The sequence below is a fragment of the Oryx dammah genome, unplaced genomic scaffold (assembly GCF_014754425.2).
Source record: "Oryx dammah isolate SB20612 unplaced genomic scaffold, SCBI_Odam_1.1 HiC_scaffold_28, whole genome shotgun sequence".
NCBI lineage: Eukaryota > Metazoa > Chordata > Mammalia > Artiodactyla > Bovidae > Oryx > Oryx dammah.
In genome coordinates, this window is record NW_024070212.1 from 31,305,811 (window position 1) to 31,325,505 (window position 19,695).

Consider the following 19,695-nt stretch of genomic DNA (forward strand, 5'->3'; position numbering starts at 1 on the left):
TCACACAGACCACAGCCTTGCCTAATTCAATGAAACTAAGCCATGCCATGTGGGGCCACCCAAGACAGACGGGTCATGGTGGAGAGGTCTGACAGAATGTGGTCCACTGGAGAAGGGAATGGCAAACCACTTCAGTATTCTTGCCTTGAGAACCCATGAACAGTATGAAAAGGCAAAAAGATAGGACACTGAAAGAGGAACTGCCTAGGTCGGTAGGTGCTCAATATGCTACTGGAGATCAGTGGAGAAATACCTCCAGAAAGAATGAAGGGATAGAGCCAAAGAAAAAACAACACCCAGTTGTTGATGGGACTGGTGATAGAACCAAGGTCCAATGCTGTAAAGAGCAATATTGCATAGGCTACTCTTTAGGGCCAGAGAATTTCCATGGGAGTCTCCCAAAGCCTCAGAAATCTCAGCAGCAGTTCTCTGCTTCAGAGAAATAGAGCCTCACTCCAGTCTAATTTAAAAGAAAACCATCTTCCCAAGTGCCTGGAAATAATTAATATAACTTCAAAAATAAAATCGTTTTTAATGGCACAGCACTTTCTCCAGATAATACTTAGATTAGTTTGAGGATAATGTTGCCAAGATGTAAAACTGGATGCTGAAAATGATTGCTTGCTCCAGAAAGGTTGCCACTCTATATTTCATGAGAGTACCAGCAAAGCGGTGTTATGAGGTTGGTATCATCATCACTATTTTTAAGATAAAACAGCCCCTGGGAGGGTCATGGAGCTGAGTGAGGTTCAGTCCTGGGACTTCTTTTTTATATATAAATTTATTTATTTTAATTGGAGGTTAATTACTTTACAATATTGTATTGGTTTTGCCATACATAAACATGGGTATACACGTGTTCCCCATCCTGAACCCCCCTCCCACCTCCCTCCCCATACCATCCCTCTGGGTCATCCCAGTGCACCAGCCCCAAGCATCCTGTATCCTGCATCAAACTTGGACTGGCGATTCATTTCATATATGATATTATACATGTTTCAATGTCATTCTCCCAAATCAACCCACCCTCTCCCTTTCCCACAGAGTCCAAAAGACTGTTCTATACATCTGTGTCTCTTTTACTGTCTCACATACAGGGTTTTCATTACCATCTTTCTAAATTCAATATATATGCTTTAGTATACTGTATTGGTGTTTTTCTTTCTGGCTTACTTCACTCTGTATAATCGGCTCCAGTTTCATCCACCTCATTAGAACTGATTCAAATGTATTCTTTTTAATGGCTGAGTAATACTCTATTGTATATATGTACCACAGCTTTCTTATCCATTCATCTGCTTATGGACATCTAGGTTGCTTCCATGTCCTGGCTATTATAAACAGTGCTGCGATGACCATTGGGGTACATGTGTCTCTTTCAATTCTGGTTTCCTCGGTGTATGTGCCCAACAGTGGGATTGCTGGGTCATAAGGCAGTTCTATTCCAGTTTTTTAAGGAACCTTCACACTGTTCTCCATAGTGGCTGTACTAGTTTGCATTCCCACCAGCAGTGTAAGAGGGTTCCCTTTTCTCCACACCCACTCTCCAGCATTTATTGCTTGTAGCCTTTTGGATAGCAGCCATTCTGACTGGCTTGAAGTGGTACCTCATTGTGGTTTTGATTTGCATTTCTCTGATAATGAGTGATGTTGAGCATCTTTTCATGTGTTTGTCAGCCATCTGTATGTCTTTGGAGAAATGTCTGTTTAGTTCTTTGGCCCATTTTTTGATTGGGTCGTTTATTTTTCTGGAATTAAGCTGCAGGAGTTGCTTGTATATTTTTGAGATTAGTCTTTTGTCAGTTGCTTCATTTGCTATTATTTTCTCCCATTCTGAAGGCTGTCTTTTCACCTTGCTTAGAGTTTCCTTTGTTGTGCATAAGCTTTTAATTTTAATTAGGTCCCATTTGTTTATTTTTGCTTTTATTTCCAGTATTCTAGGAGATGGGTCATAGAGGATCCTGCTGTGATTTATGTAGGTGAGTGTTTTGCCTGTGTTCTCCTGTAGGTGTTTTATAGTTTCTGGTCTTACATTTAGATCTTTAATCCATTTTGAGTTTATTTCTGTGTTTGGTGTTAGAAAGTGTTCTAGTTTCATTCTTGGACTTCTTATACCAAAACTTGTATAATTTCCTACTGACCAGCATGTGGCACTGTTAGCCACTATCTATTTCTGGTAACTCTCTCCTTCTGAATTCTATGATTCTAACTTCCTCTGCTTTTTCCTCCCTATGTAACTTATTTTTCTCCCCTCTGTTTACTGGCTGCCTATTCCTCAGAGACTGACAAATCCCAATAAGCTGTTTCAGAAATATATCTCAAATCCATCTTCTCTCTCTTTTTTTTTAGAATTTTAAAAATCCAAACACATAATTTTAAAAGGCAAACAGTTCTCTATTGTTTCTAACTGAATAAAGAAATCCCATTCCGTCATCAACCTGCCCCAGTGCTGGTCCTGCTTCCAAAAGGCAGAACTTCTGTATAGAGCTGTGTAGGTTGTGCAAAACTCAACTTGGGGAGGGGAGGGCATTTAAACACTTTGTGAAGAGAATGGCACCCTCCAGACTTGGGAATCCATTAACCTTCACCGCCAGAGATAGCCTAGCCAAATTGAATCCACTTTCAATTCTTTCAGCTATTTCCTCTAGAATTACCTTTAAGATTCTAAATAATAAGCTTGTACAGTGTTTTCTTGATTCTCCAGTATTGGTGGTTATGTACTGAACTTCTCTGATAATGAGCTTTCCTTGTGGCTGAGCTGGTAAAGAATCTGCCTGCAATGCAGGAGACCTGGGTTCAATCCCTGGGTTAGGAAGATCCCCTGGAGAAAGGAAAGGCTACCCACTCCAGTATTCTTGCCTGGAGAATTCCATAGACTGTATAGTCCATGGGGTTATGAAGAGTCAGGCACAACTGAGTAACTTTCATCTCTGATAATGATGACTTCTCAAACCCCGCCTCATGATGTCTCCTCTTTTATCTTTTTTGTCTGAATTTATACATCACAGTTTCATTTCAATCAATATGCAGTAGTCAACCTAATTCTGTGCTGTGCCTAGTTGCTCAGTTGTGTCAACTCTTTGTGACCCTATGGACTGTAGCCCACCAGGCTTCTCTGTCTCTGGGGATTCTCCAAACAAGAATACTGGAGTGGGTTACCATGTCCTTCTCCAAGGAATCTTTCCAACCCAGGAATCGAACCATGGTCTCCTGCATTGCAGGCAGATTCCTTACCAGCTGACCTTCCAGGGAAGCCCTGTTCACATAAATGCTGGGACCACATAAATGCTGTTTATTCCTGTATCAAGTAGTGTGCTATTATTATGATTGCTTCCTTGTTCAATGTTAGCTTTTTTTTTTTAGGATCAATATGTGCCTCTCCCTAACCTCCGTTTTCTTAGTATTCTATGTACCAATGACTCTGTATTCAGTCTCTTCATTTCCTCCAACAAATTTTCAAATGCAGTTTGCTATCATACCATATTTTCATTTCCTTTTTCTTTTTGGCCTGGAGAATTATCTCCTGAGACTTTAATCTTCCTGTTCTATGGATAGGTTACTCTCTAGTCAGCTACATGGCTCTTGTCCTGAGACTTTCCTTCACCACTAGCCTGGAAATTTCCTTCACTTTTCTCCCATCCTTCTTGGATTTCATGCTTCGCTTTTCCTCCCTGAGTGGAACATATTGCCTAGTAACTTCTTCAGACATGATACACTGGAGGTAGGTTTGCTAAGATTTTTTAATATCTAAAATATCTTTGTTCTGTCATCACAAATCTTGATAGTTTGTCTAATTGTATATTCCTAGAGTAGAAATAATTTTTCTCCATAATACTGAAGGTAATTCTCCACTGTCTTATCATTCAAGATATCTGCCCGCTACTAAACCTTTGTATGTAACTTTTCCTTCTGGAAAAGCTTTCCATTAATTCTTTTCTGCTGGTATACTGAAATTTTATGATGTGTCTTGGTGCAGGCTTTTAAAAAATTTATCTTGGGAGGAACACTTTTTAGACTTTTAATACCTTTGTACTTTGGTTCTCCAAAATGACCCCAGTTTATTTCCTTGATAATTTTGTTTCATCTATTTTTTTCTGTTCCATCTTTCTATAATCACTGTTAGTTTCATATCAGAGATTGAATCCTCAAATTTCCTTATCTTTTTCTCTTTTATTGTTTATATCTTTGCCGCCATGTTCTAATTTGAATGAGATTTCTTCACCTTACTCTTCCAATTCTTCTTTTGAATTTTTATTTATTTATTTATTTATTGCCTGTGCTGGGTCTTTGCTGCTACATGGGCTTTCCTCTAGTTCCAGCGAGTTGGGGCCACTCTCTAGTTTTAGCGCTCAGGCTTCTCATTGTGGTGGCTTCTCTTGTTGTACAGCACAGGCTCTAGGGCCATGAGCTCAGCAGTTGTGGTGCACGGGCTTGCTCCATGGTATGTGGGATCTTCCTGGATCAGGGATCGAACCTGCGTCTCCTGCATTGATAGGCAAATTCTTCACCACTGAGCCATCAGGGAAGCTCCTTCTTTTGAATTTTTAATTTTAGTTATATTGCTAATTTGCAAAAGCTTTTGTTTATTCCCTTATTGTTCCTTTTTTACCGCATCTGTATTTCTCTGAGAATGTTAATTATTGTTTTCCCTGAGGTAAGCTTTCTTCTGCTCCTTGGTTTGGAGTTCTTTTTTTCTCCCTCTGCTTTTTATGTTGTCGAACTTTCTCAAAACTCTGGACCCTATACTTTCTGTTTATTTTTAAGATTGAATTACTAAAAGACTAATTAGACCTCCTCTGTGATTGGGCAAGTTCAAATTATGGACTGTGTTGTTTTCCTTGGGGAAGTGTATGTGTGCATGTGTGTGTGTGCGCGCGTGTGTATGTCCCCTTCCCTCCTCCCCTGCCAGGGCCTTTGAGATTCTCCAGAGAAGGATGCTTCAGTCTTCTGTCGTGAGGGTGTAAGGAAGGTTGTCTTCTGTAGGGTAGGGAAAAGGGACTGCTTACCTCACCGTTCAAGATGCAGGCTTTCATGTATTCCTCTCTTTTCAGTTGACCACCTCATCTAAGTGTTCTGCCATGCCTGGTATCCAAACTCAGAGGCCTTCTGATGGAATTGATTTAGAGAATAAATTCTCTCTCTCCCATCAAAGTGAGAGAGGGTTAATCACCTGGATATGCAGGGTGGGATCTTTGAGGTCTACTCAATCCTTTTACATAGAGATTTTCAATCAATTCCTCTATTTTCGACTATATACATCTATACCTTCTAGAGCACTTAGTACCTCTAGGCTTTTGTTCTCTTTTGAATTCTTCAGAATGAATATTATTGCTTCTCACTGATATGCCCTTCTATAGACCCTTAACTTTAATCTTTTTACACTTTCTCTTCTCTGCTAAATCAATTCTCAACATTCCATGTAGTTTTTGTCTTTATATATTATGGTTTGGGAGTATTTTTTTTCCCTAGTTTCATCAGTGATGAAACACATGCTTTATTCTAGTCCTTCTTATTGCTTTGGGTAATTTTTAAAAGAGAGGTAAACAGAAATGTAAACTTAAAACCAGAAGATGCTCACCACTTCCTTCCCCTTCCACTGATTAATTTATGTCTTCTTTGATTCTCACCTCTATCTTTCAAGCATCATCTAGCTGTTCCCCTAGTTCAGTTTCTTTCCCTTCCAGTTCATCCTTCACAGATGCTCTGATCTGATTACATCCCTCCCCAGCTCAAGAATATTCAATAGCTACCCACAACAAATAGAACTATGACCTTCTCAATTTGGTTTCAACCAAACTTTCCAATTTTATTTACCTCCATATTTGTAAACTTTATTTTCCAACAAGCATCTATTGAAAAGTTGTCATATGCCAGGGCCATACTAAATGGTGTATAAAAATGCAGTTCATGTATTCAAAACCCAAAGAATCAGAGACAAGTAAAGTAATAAAGCTCTTCTTTCTACCTGGAATCTGCTTCTTACCCATATCTGTCCATCAAAATTCTATCCATTCAAAGTCGGTCTTAAGTAACAAGCTTCTTTTATCTCAGTGATGGAATTAATCTGTTCCACGTCCTCTCACCACACTCCCCTAAGCTGTTCATGTGTACTGCTAGTAGAACATTGAATCTGATTGTCTTAAATAAACCTGTAGATATATATGTCTCCCTCACCTGATGGAGAAGTCCTTGGTGGTAAGGTAAAGATCTCTATTATATCAGAAAGCATTTTTCATAAAGCAGAAACTCAATAGAAATGTATTGGAAATATCAAATTTTCCTGTTACTGAATTTAATAAAAAATGTTCAGTTGTTATATATAAGGGACACTGAATTGTTTTGTTTATCGTTTGACATTCAAACATTTATTAAACTTTTGTAGACCAGACCCTGTGCCATTTACTGTGGTTACAGAGATGAAGAAGACAGTCGTATCCTAAAGTGGCTCACAGTCCAGCCAGGAGATGATAGTGCAAACAACTGCACAACATGTGGTAGGTGTTGTAAAATAGGAGGGGGCTAGAATGGAAAGAGTTTAAGACTCTGCCTGGGAAGTGGGGAGGGCACCAGAAAGAAGGTGGTATCCAGCTAAGATTTCAAGAACAAGAGCAGTTCCCTAGACAGAGCAGAAATAAAAAGGAAATTCTAATGGATATTATTTTCACTTATAGCTATATTGAGGTAGAAACACCCATAATTCTTGTTTAAACAGATTTACTTTTTTGATATTCAAATAACTTAGTAAGGACCTACTATGGACCAGGTGGGCTTCCCTAGTAGCTCAGATGGTAAAGCATCTGCCTGCAATGCAGGAGACTCAGGTTTGATCCCTGGGTAGGGAAGATCCCCTGGAGAAGGAAATGGCAATCCACTCCAGTATTCTTGCCTAGAGAATTTCACGGACAGAGGAACCTTGCAGGTTACAGTCCACGAAGTCGCGAAGAGTTGGACACGACTGAGCAGCTAACACACACACGTGGACCAGGTACAATGTTAAGCAAATATTTTTAGTATAAATTATTATCTCTAAAAGATAGATAAAGGGATAGCACATTTTAATTCAACAAGGATTGTATAGAGAAATGCAATAATGTAGTCCAGGTAAAGGGTTCTAATGATAATTCAAAGAAAAAGCTTGGGAGAAAGCACACAGATGACATATGTAATGTAGATAACATATCTTTTAGGCAGTTTCTCTCAGATATCAGCTGTCCCAGCAAACATTTGGCAAGAGCTGCATTACAGTCAATCCCTGGTTGAATTCTCTGATGGGGGTCGGAAATGCCAATATTCTGAGATATTTATTAAAGAGGGATTCAAATGTTTTACATGCCAGATGCACAGGAGGTGGGGCTGATGGCCTGTGCTGGATGGTTAGGAGCCTGATTTATATTCTCTTTCAGAGACAGTGGCAGTGTGCTTCTCGATGCAGTGGAGGAACAAAGAGTGTGTGTGTGTGTGTGTGTGTGTGTGTGTGTGTGTGTTCATCTGTGTCTAATACTGACCTCATGCCAAAGCACCATGCAATGAATGTTCTTTATCTTTAATTTTCACTTTGATCATTTTGAGTTATGGAAATGCCTGGTGACACAGAAAGTGTTTATTTTGTTTTATCTATTATTGTTATTATTTATTTTCAAATTTAGCAGGAAAACTGCCAGTCCATGTAGACACAGATATCCACCTTGGGACATATCTTTCTGTTTAGTGAAGAATTACTTGAATAGCCTCTCTTGCTTTTGTAAATGTAAGACAAATGGACAATCCAAGCCCCAGAGAAGGTTCTAATAACAATTGTATTGTGATTGACTATGCTTTTCCTTCCTAATTTCTCTGAATATGCAGAACTCATAGGTAGAAAGGGACTGTGCACATTTGCATAGGACCAAGAAGTTCCAGGAAGGTAAGGGGTGGAAGGAAGCCTTCTGAGGCTCAACATCATTAGAACCTCTTTGAGTGAGGTCTCCCCTAACTTAGATGTCAGTGCCACAAGAGGTTTCATCCACAGGACCTATATCGTGGCTAGCACATAGTAGGTGCTCAATATATCTTCTTGAATGACTTTAATCCCCAGTTCTTTATCTCACACTCTTGCTCCTAAGTTTTCCAGACCAAAACTTTACTTTTCCTTTAATTTTTCATTCCTGAAACAATTAACCAAAATTTCAGCACTTCTAAAGTCTGTTTCTATTTTCACACTCAATTGAAAATTATAAAATCATGTCCTCAAGTAGAAGAAACTGGCTCCTCTTCTTGTTATAATAATCGCAGAGAATGTGCAACCAGATTCTCTAATGTTTATGCCACATTGTTCAAATAAATAAGCTAAAAAGAAGTGGTAGGTAATAAAAGGGTATTTGAAACCATTCAGAATTGAAACTGTATCCACTATTAGGCAGATGCTACTTCCTTCTGATTTTAGTAGTAAGTTTTCTTCACTGGAAGCTATGATAAAGTTATTGTTTTGAAATGACATATTGTTTATAAAAAGATTTTTAAATTTTTTTTTTATGTTGGAGTATATGCAGAGTACATCATGAGAAACGCTGGACTGGAAGAAACACAAGCTGGTATCAAGATTGCTGGGAGAAATATCAATAACCTCAGATATGCAGATGACACCACCCTTATGGCAGAAAGTGAGGAAGAACTAAAAAGCCTCTTGATGAAAGTGAAAGAGGAGAGTGAAAAAGTTAGCCTAAAGCTCAACATTCAGAAAACGAAGATCATGGCATCCGGTCCCATCACTTCATGGGAAATAGATGGGGAAACAGTGGCAACAGTGTCAGACTTTATTTTGGGGGGCTCCAAAATCACTGCAGATGGTGATTGCAGCCATGAAATTAAAAGACGCCTTACTCCTTAGAAGAAAAGTTATGACCAACCTAGATAGTATATTCAAAAGCAGAGACATTACTTTGCCGACTAAGGTCCATCTAGTCAAGGCTATGGTTTTTCCTGTGGTCATGTATGGATGTGAGAGTTGGACTGTGAAGAAGGCTGAGCACCGAAGAATTGATGCTTTTGAACTGTGGTGTTGGAGAAGACTCTTGAGAGTCCCTTGGACTGCAAGGAGATCCAACCAGTGCATCCTAAAGATCAGCCCTGGGATTTCTTTGGAAGGAATGATACTAAAGCTGAAACTCCAGTACTTTGGCCACCTCAGGCGAAGAGTTGACTCATTGGAAAAGACTCTGATGCTGGGAGGGATTGAGGACAGGAGGAAAAGGGGACGACCGAGGATAAGATGGCTGGATGGCATCACGGACTCGATGGACGTGAGTCTGAGTTAACTCCGGGAATTGGTGATGGACAGGGAGGCCTGGCGTGCTGTGATTCATGGGGTCGCAAAGAGTCGGACACGACTGAGCGACTGAACTGAACTGATAGTTGATTTATACTGTTGTGTTAGTTTCAGGTATACAGCAAAGTGATTCAGTTATACATATATCCATTCTTTCTCAGAATCTTTTCCCATATGGGTTATTACAGAATATCGAGTAGTGTTCTCTGTGGTATACAGTAGATCCTTGTTGATTATCTATATTATATGAAGTAGTGTATATATTTTAACCCCAAACTCCTAATTTATGCCTCCTCCCACACATTTCCCCCTTGGTAACCATAAGTTGGTCTTTAAAGTCTGTGAGTATATTTCTGTTTTGTAAATAAATTCGTTTCATTTTTTTTAGATTACACATATAAGCAATATCATATTTTTGTCTTTGTATGACTTATTTTACTTAGTATGATAACCTCTAGGTCCACCCATGCTGCTTCAAATGGCATTATTTTATTCTTCTTTTATGGTTGAGTAACATTCCATTGTACATATACCACATCTTCTTTATCTATTCCTTTGTCAATGGACATTTAGGTTGCTTCCATGTCCTGGCTATTGTAAATAGTGCTACAGTTAACACCGAGGTGGGTGTATCTTTTTGAATTGTGGTTTTATAAAGGATATATCCCCAGGAGTGAGATTACTGGGTCACATGGTAGCCCTAATTTTAGTTTTTTCAGGAACCTCTATACTGTTCTCCATGGTAGTTGTACCAATTTAAATTCCCAACTACAGTGTAGAAAGGTTCACTTTTCCCCACACCCTCTAGTATTTATTGTTCATAGACTTTTGGGTGATGGCTCTTCTGACTGATGTGAGGTGATACATCATTGTAGTTTTGATTTGCACTTCTCTAATAGAGATGTTAAGCGTATTTTTGTGTACTTTTTGGTGTAAAAATATTCAAGCTTAAGACTTTGGATGGTTTTAGCTGAATTCCATTTAAAGTGTTTTTAAATTATTTTGTCATCATCATTTAGGTGTTTTTAGAACTCTTTATGAAACTAAGTCAACAGTCTATTAATCTATGATTTGAGAAGAAATCAATGCCACTTCAGTTCAATTCAATTAACATACATTGAAAACCAACTATGCACCTGTTCTGAGTTGAAGTGAGGTTCATTCCATCTTAATCTTCTTTATCCACTTAACCCCTCAATTACCCTTCTATTACCGTTATGGGAATGGTCAGATTTAAGGCAATAATACTTAGGTTTAGAATAAGCTTAAAGGAGAAATACTGACCTTCAAACTTGTCTCATATGTCTATCTGAAGGATTGAGATAAACAATGAAGGTGGACAATTAAATAGTCAATTATGCTAGCTCTTTGTTAAAGATGTAAATGAAATTTCTCCTCAATTTATTCTACAGACTATCATAACTATTTTTAAATTGCTATAGTAAATGGTCTTGGCTGTAATTTCATCTTTTGGTCAGGCAGCTTTCCTTGGAAAAGAGACCAAGAAGAGCGACCTTCAGACTAGATTCTAGAAATCACTGCTATTCTGACAGTTAACTCTCCCACACTGTTAAGTTTGTCAAAAGATGTCTGAAAAAACATCAAATTCAGGAAGATGTTTTCATTTTCCTTGACATTATTATTTTTTAAATATGTTCCAGGGAACTATGCTAAGTACTTTCCCTACATTACCTCAACTAATCTCACAACAAATCTGTAAAGAAGGCTTTATTGTCTTTCCTCATTTTAAATGAAAAAAATGGAATCACAAGGCCAACAAGATGTAAAGTCTGTATGGGAAGAGTCTGTTGTTTCTTTTGTTCCCTTTTATATCCTCAGAGCCTAGAACAGAGCCTGGAACTATATAGATGCTCATAAATGTTTATTGAATGAATGAAAGGATGGATGACTAAATGGTAAAGAATTTGCTCAAGGTTACATAACTAGAAAAGGATAGAGTTGGGACTCCTACTCAGGTCTATATGATTTCAAAGCCTTTGTTTCTAACTCTGCTTTATTTTCTGCCCATGGCTTGAAATTGCCTTTTAAGTCCATTCCAGACAACTAAAAAATCAGAATATCCGTTACTTCCAGAGGCACCAATTGGCAAATTGAACCAGTTAATCTTGCCCAGAAACTAGATTGGGAGTGGATGGAGCAGTCCTCATTTTAAGGAGTCCCAGAGAAAGGAACACTAAGCCACTAAGGTGGCTAACATACTCTTAGATTCCATCAAAGTTAGGATCTTTGAAGACACATTGTGAGGATTAAATAATAGCCTATATGAAATGAGCTTAGCTTGGCACTTGAGACATAGTAAGTACTTAACACATTGTTGCCAGAATGGAGGTAACTGTAAATTCTATAGAACATATTAGCTGTTATAAATTTTTTGAAAGTAAATGATGGTAGAGCTTTAGAGTGACTTTAGATAGTAAAACCAAAGCCCACCATGGTTGCCTGACTTATACAACAAATAATCATTTGAAAGATTTAGTGAGCCTTCTATTTGCCTTCTTATTTTAACATAACAAGGATATTGGAAAATAAACTTTCAAATTTCTATTGTAAGCACTTTACAATCCTCACTTAACCTTCATGACCACCTTTGAGATAGATATCATCATCATAGATAATTACACTTTACATATTTGATTTCAGCTTGTCAATAATCTGTTGATCTATGACTTGAGAAGAAACAGAGACACAGAAAGGCTACGTTGTTTGTCTCACATAGCTGGTAAGTGCAGGGATAGGATTCAAAACCAGACAGCCTGGGTTCAAGTCTGCACTCTTAACCAGTACATTATAGCAAAGGGACTGGTATGGTCAGGCTCAATTCCTAAGTAATATGTCTCAGTAGATAAAGAATCCGCCTGCAGTGTGGGAGACTTGGGTTTGATCCCTGGGTTGGGAAGATCCCCTGGAGAAGTAAAAGGCTACCCACTCCAGTATTCTGGCCTGGAAAATTCCACAGACTGTATAGTCCATGGGGTCACAAAGAGTCAGATAACACTGAGCGACTTTCACACTGGTTGTCCCTATGGCCTTGGGGTAAAGAATGTATAACAGACAGCAAAGTAAAGGTTTGTGATGCTTCTGATGGAGCCAAAGCAGAGTCATGGACTCACAGTAAGCCTTTTTGCACACCTGAAAAAGCACAAGCTGTGCTACCTACTACTCAGAGTAGTTAAGAGCAGTACAGGACACTGATAGATACCAAAGTGTCATACACAAGTGGAAGACTGTTATTCATTGTCTTCCTCTAATTTTTCCCTCACGGGCATAGATTGTTGTTGTTCAGTTGCTCAGTTGTGTCCGCCTCTTTGTGACCCCATGGACTGCAGCATGCCAGGCTTCCCTGTCCGTCACCATCTTCCGGAGTTTGCTCAAACTCATGTCCATTGGATTGGTGATGCCATCCAACCATCTCATCCTCTGTTGTTCCCTTCTCCTCCTGCCTTCAATCTTTCCCAGCATCAGGGTCTTTTCCAATGAGTAGACTCTTTGCATCAGGTGGCCAAATTATTGGAATTTCAGCTTCAGCATCAATCCTTCCAATGAATATTCAGGGTTGATTTCCTGAATCAGCTGGGTTTCCTGAATCAACTGACTGACTGGTTTGATCTCCTTGAAGTCCAAAGGACTCTCAAGAGTCTTCTTCAGAACCATAATTCAAAAGCATCAATTCTTTAGCACTCAGCCTTCTTAGACTACACACCGTGAATATAAACTCTTTAAGGGCAGAGTCTGAACTCCTCTTTCTTTTTAGATCTCATTCAGGGGCACACACAGGAGATTCCCATAAATACACATCAACCCTGTCTCAGATGGTTCTTTAAAAAGAATACCTGAAGCCCCAGCAATTCTGATTACTGTCCCTCTGGCTTATAGCAAAACCAGTTTTCTGTCTGATTTGATTATATTTAAATGAAACCCCAAGGCTATAATGTCTAATGAGGTGGGAAAGAAGCAGTTGCTGTTCATTAGCTTCTTAGAAGTCTATTCATGGTACAGGGTCTGGATATTGTCTTAGTTCCTTTTTAAGGCCTTTAGGGTTTATGTCTTTGGGAGATGAATGCCCTATTAAAGCAAACAAATGAAAACAAAAGCCAATTAATTGGCCCTTTCACTGAAGAATGGCCAGCTTTTGCACATAGCATTCTTTCTTTTCCTTATTCACAAAGTGACAAAGGCTATTTAGGATCATAGTCAGACATATCCGATTACAAGCAATCTTCCATCATCCTGTTGACATCTTTCAATTTCTTCAAAAGCTCACAAGCCGTTCCTGATATCAAAATTTCAAAATAAGTGAAGGAAAATTGAGAGAATTAAAGGGAAAAATAGACAAATCTACAATCCTAGGTAAAGATTTTAATACTCATCATATAGTAATTGATAGAATCAAGTAGACAAAAAATTATTAAGTATACAAAAGACTTGATCAACTCTTTCTGTCAACTAGATCTAACTGACAAGTATAAAATATTGTACTACAGCCTCAAACCACATAATATGCATTAATATGCATAATATGCACATCAGTTCAGTTCAGTTCAGTTCAGTCGCTCAGTCATGTCTGACTCTTTGCGACCCCATGAATCGCAACACGCCAGGCCTCCCTGTCCATCACCAACTCCCGGAGTTCACTCAAACTCACATCCATCGAGTTGGTGATTCCATCCAGCCATTTCATCCTCTGTTGTCCCCTTTTCCTCCTGCTCTCAATCCCTCCCAGCATCAGAGTCTTTTCCAATGAGTCAACTCTTCGCCTGAGGTGGCCAAAGTACTGGAGTTTCAGCTTTAGCATCATTCCTTCCAAAGAACACCAAGGGCTGATCTCCTTTAGAATGGACTGGTTGGATCTCCTTGCAGTCCAAGGGACTCTCAAGAGTCTTCTCCAACACCACAGTTCAAAAGCATCAATTCTTTGATGCTCAGCTTTCTTCACAGTCCAACTCTCACATCCATACATGACCACAGGAAAAACCATTGCCTTGACTAAACGGACCTTTGTTGGCAAAGTAATGTCTCTGCTTTTGAATATGCTATCTAGGTTGGTCATAATTTTTCTTCCAAGGAGTAAGCGTCTTTTAATTTCATGGCTGCAGTCACCATCTGCAGTGATTTTGCACATAGTATATTCATTAATATGGGCCATATCTGTGCTATTAAGCAAGCTTCAGTATATTTCAGAGGATCAAAGTATATAGAGTATGTTCTCTCTCCATGGTCAAATTTGACTTAATGAATTGTTGTGCCCGAAATCCGAGTCCCCAAAACTGAGAGAATAAGATGTCCACAGCAATGCAAAAGCATAAAGGGGTTTATTGCTAGCTCGAGCTAGGGCCCAGGTCTCATCCAGCACAGTGGAATCCGACAAGAGCCCCGGGCTCTGAATCACATCTACTTTTATACAGACGGTTCTTTGTTCCTGTAACAGCATAGCTGATTGGCTAAACCATACGCGCACATGGGACTTTTAACCTCGCATCCCTATTCGGATTGGCTCGGGTCTGGCACAGGCAGGGGACTACGGGGATTTTTCTGATTGGTCGAGCTACACTGCCTGCAGGAGTTTCCAGTGCCTCAGGCTTCCCAGAGACTAAACCTCAGGCCTAGCCTGCCCCTTAGAGCCTGTCCTGGCTCCAGTTTGGTCCTAACAGAATAGACAATCTATAGAAAAACTCCATGTATTTATAGATTAAAAAACAATAACCATGGGTCAATGAGGTAATCACCAGGGAAATAAGAAAATATTTCTAACTGAATAATCTTAGTTTCACAACATATTAAAAGCTATGGAATGTAGTTAAAGCAATACACATAGGGAAATTTATAGTTTAAATATCTTTATTAGAAAAGAATATAAGATGATCATAAAATCAATGACCTAAGCTTACTTCAACCTTAATAATCTGGAAAAAGAGGAGCAAATTAAATTCAAAATATATAGAATAAAATAAATAATAAAAACAAGAACAGAAACCAATTAAAAAATTTAAATGGACAAACAGCAAATAAAATCAACAGATTCAAATGTTGATTGAAAGGATTAATAAAATTGATTACCTACACTGATTGTGAAGGTTGCAAAATGCGGTTGAAACTTTATACTCTCCCCATCATGAGGTGGAATCTATGTTTCTCCCCTAAATCTGAGCTGGACTTTGTATCTTTCCTTTCTCCAACAATTTGGTAGATGTGTCACTAATTACTTCCAAGCTTCATCAGGAAAGGCCAAGTGGCTTCTGCCTGGTTTTGGGGGGGATGATTGCTCTGAAAGAAGACAGCTGTTATGCTGGAGAGACCGCATGGAGGCAACCCATGAACAGCCCCAGCTGAACTTCCAACGCACACCAAGCACCAACTGCCTTCCTGTGAGGAAGCCATCTTGGACCTCCAGCCTAGCTGCCTTTCACATGATTGACACCTCATCTGACAGCTGAATTCCTACATATCAACAATAAAAGATAATTTTTAAAAAATATGCCCCAGATTTGAACAGACACTTCACAGAAATTGATAAATAAATGGTTAATATGCACATGAAAAAGTACTCAACATCACAAGTCATTTGGGAAATATAAATTAAAATCTCAGTGAGGTACCATTTCATACCTAGCAGAATCACTAAAATCAAAAAGATTGGTAATACCAACTCATGGGGTTAAGTCATGAAACAACTAGAACTTCGTGCATTGCTGATGAGAGAAGCTGAAATAAATTTAACATGCATCTACCTATGACTCAGATATTATGCTCCTAGGTATTTACCCCCTCAAAAATTAAATCTGCAAACTGAAACAAAGTCTGCAGATGGCTTCTACAGGAATGCTCAGAGCAGCCTTACTCATAAGAACCAGAAACTATAAGCAACCCCAAAGTATATTGATAAGAGAATAGATAAATTGTATTATCTTCATACAGTGGACTATTATTTAGGAATCAAAAGGGATATACTACTGATACACACAATAATCTGGACAGATCTCAAAACCTTATGTTGAGTGAAAATGAGTCAGAATAAAGTACATACTTCATGATTGTACTGTTTGATTCTATTTATGATATCTAAGAATAGGCATAACTATTCTATGGGAATAGTAATTGGAAACTGCCTCTGGGTAGATGGACAGATGATGAATTGACTAGAAACAGGCACATGGAAACTCTCTGGAGCAACAGAAACACATTTTGTTTGGCATATACATAGTGTATGTATTAGTTCAGTTTAGTTCAGTTGCTCAGTCATGTCTGACTCTTTGCAACCCCATGGACTGCAGCACACCAGGCTTTCCTGTCCATCACCAACACCTGGAGCTTGCTCAAACTCATGTCTATCAAGTTGGTGATGCCATCCAACCATCTCATCCTCTGTCATCCCCTTCTCCTCCTACCTTCAATCTTCCCCAGCATTAAGGTCTTTTGCAATGAGTCAGTTCTTCACATCAGGTGGCCAAAGTTTTGGAGCTTCAGCTTCAGCATCAGTCCTTCCAAATATTCAGAACTGGTTTCCTTTAGGATGGACTGGTTGGATCTCCTGGCAGTCGAAGGGACTCTCAAGAGTCTTCTCCAACACCACAGTTCAAAAGCATCAGTTCTTCAGCGTTCACCTTTCTTTATGGTCCAACTCTTACATCCATACATGACTACTGGAAAAACCATAGCTTTGACTAGATGGACCTTTATCGGCAAAGTAATGTTGCTGCAGAAACCAGTAATCGAGAAACCAAGCACCACACTTGCAGAGTTGGAGAACTCAGGTTTATTACGCTGGCAGGCCCAGAGGAGTTAACACTCTAAGATCTGAGCCCTGAACAAAGGGGTTACAGAGTTTTTACAGACCTACTATCGTGGGCAACACTAGCTGCTAACGGGCTGGTTTAAACTAACGGGTTTCATGCACACGGGAAGAGCAGTCAAGATGCAGGGGGCGATGCCTGACCTTTACATAGACAGGCATGATTAAGCAGGTTTGCAGGGGCTGGGCAATTGCAAAGAGTAGGACAAGAGTGAGTGAGATAAGCTCCAGTTCCTAGTACTGTTAAGTCCCCACTTTCTGAGACTACGTGATCTACGTGATCCAGACTTTGCAAGGAACAAGCTGAATTACAGAGGCAAAACAAGCAGGAGGTTATGTAAAGTTTTAACTTTTCCTCTTCAAAATCTCTGCTTTTTAATTTGCTGTCTAGGTGGGTCATAACTTTTCTTCCAAGGAGCAAGTGTCTTAATTTCATGGCTGCAGTTATCATCTTCAGTGATTTTGGAGCCCAAGAAAATAAAGTCTATCACTGTTTCCATTGTTTCCCCGTCTATTTGCCATGAAGTGATGATGGAACCAGATGCCATGATCTTAGTTTTCTGAATGTTTAGTTTTAAGCCAACTTTTTCACTCTCCTCTTCCACCTTCATCAAGAGACTCTTTGGATCCTCTTCACTTTCTGCCATAAGGGTGGTGTAATCTGCATATCTGAGGTTGTTGATATTTCTCCCAGCAATCTTGATTCCAGCTTGTGCTTCATCCAGTCCAGCATTTTGCATCATGTACTCTGCATAGAAGTTAAATAAGCAGGGTGACAATATACAGCCTTGCCATACTCCTTTCCCAGTTTGGAACCGGTGCGTTGTTCACGTCTGGTTCTAACTGTTGCTTCCTGACCTGCATACAGATTTCTCAAGGGGCAGGTCAGGTGGTCTGGTATTCCCATCTCTTTCAGAATTTTCCACAGTTTGTTGTGATGCACACAGTCAAAGGCTTTGGCATAGTCAATGAAGCAGTAGATATTTTTCTGGAATTCTCTTGCTTTTTTCTATGATCCACCGCATGTTGGTGATTTGATCTCTGGTTCCTCCGCCTTTTCTAAATCCAGCTTGAACATCTGGAAGTTCTTGGTTCATGTACTGTTGAAGCCTAGCTTGGAGATGTGTGTGTATATATAGGTCTGTGTATACAGTTGTCAAAACTCATCAAACCAAACACTTAAGATTTGTGAGTTTTATAACATGGAAAAGATACAACTAAAGATGTGTAAACACAAAAGCACACACACACACACATGTGCCTCATATCCCACAGGGAGACTCCCCAATCCAGTCTCAACCCTTGGTGAGGAGGAGGATTCAGTCTAAGACCCCAACTAAATAAAAACAGGAGGATTCACTGTAAAACAGAACTAGAATGCACTGACCTCACTCCCCACCACCATTGCCCTGGGAAAAGGTCATAGGTATCTTGCTGTAGTGAGTGGACAACCTGGCAGTTCTGGGGATAAACACCACGTGAGATCTGACAGGACAGGATTAAGGGAGCGGTCAGCTCTCCAATGTCTGTTTAGACTCGTCTCTCATTGGACCGGGTGCCCTGCATTGGTCTGAGCTCACATGGATGTTTTCCTTTTCTGTGTCAACTCCTTAAGTAATTGCAGCTAAATGAAACCCCCTCCCCCTATCTCCCACCACCTCAGCACGGTATTTTCTAGTTATTTTAATAAGAACATTCTATTTCACTCGGTTTCTATGGGCAAAATATCTTCTTAATGCCCTTTCTATCTACTCTTCCCTGTGTCTTATTTCACTTTCAGAGATGTTTTTAAGATGACTCTATGCCTGGGCTTTTCAAATTTTAATGCATTATGAGTCACCTATGGATCTTATTAAAATTCCAGTTCTGATTCAGTAGACCTGGGGTAGGGTCTGAGATTCTGCATTATTAAGTTCCCAGGTGGTGCCAGTGTGTTGGTTTGAGAATCCCACTTTAAATAGAAGACTGTCTATAATATGCTAGCAATGCAGTGAATGCTGTTTGCTCCTCTTATTTTCAGGGTAGGGTAAATTAATGCAGAGTGTGGTGTCAGAAAGATGGGTAATGAAAAAAGCAATTCGCTCTCTTTTTCTCCATCTCAAATCCTGCCTTTCATGCTTCTTGCTACATAAGACAAATGGCTCTGTTTTCCTAAGAGCTATACACACCCGCCCCCAGTGACAGCTGTCTTCTTCTAAAGATGTATCAGAGAAGGAGGGAAGGCAGGATTACTCATCAGAGTCATGATTTGCTCTGTCCCACACTGCAGACAGGAACACTGAGGCATGAAGAGGCAAATCTTCTGAACTATAAACTAATACAGCACCAAGTGTTACCATTTACAACCACAACTGTATGACATTAGAATTAGACATGTTGGCCAGGATTATCCTAGTGGCTAATACACTGAAATTAGAACCGCTCCTTTCCTACAGTTGTTAGATCCATGTGGCATTCCAGAAAGGCTCTGGATAGAATGGCAAGGCATTTCTTTCCACCTCATGTCTTTCAGTCTCTGACATACCTACTATTTTCATTCATGAGACATTTACTGAGCATCTACGAGTCCTACAAGTCTGGGCTT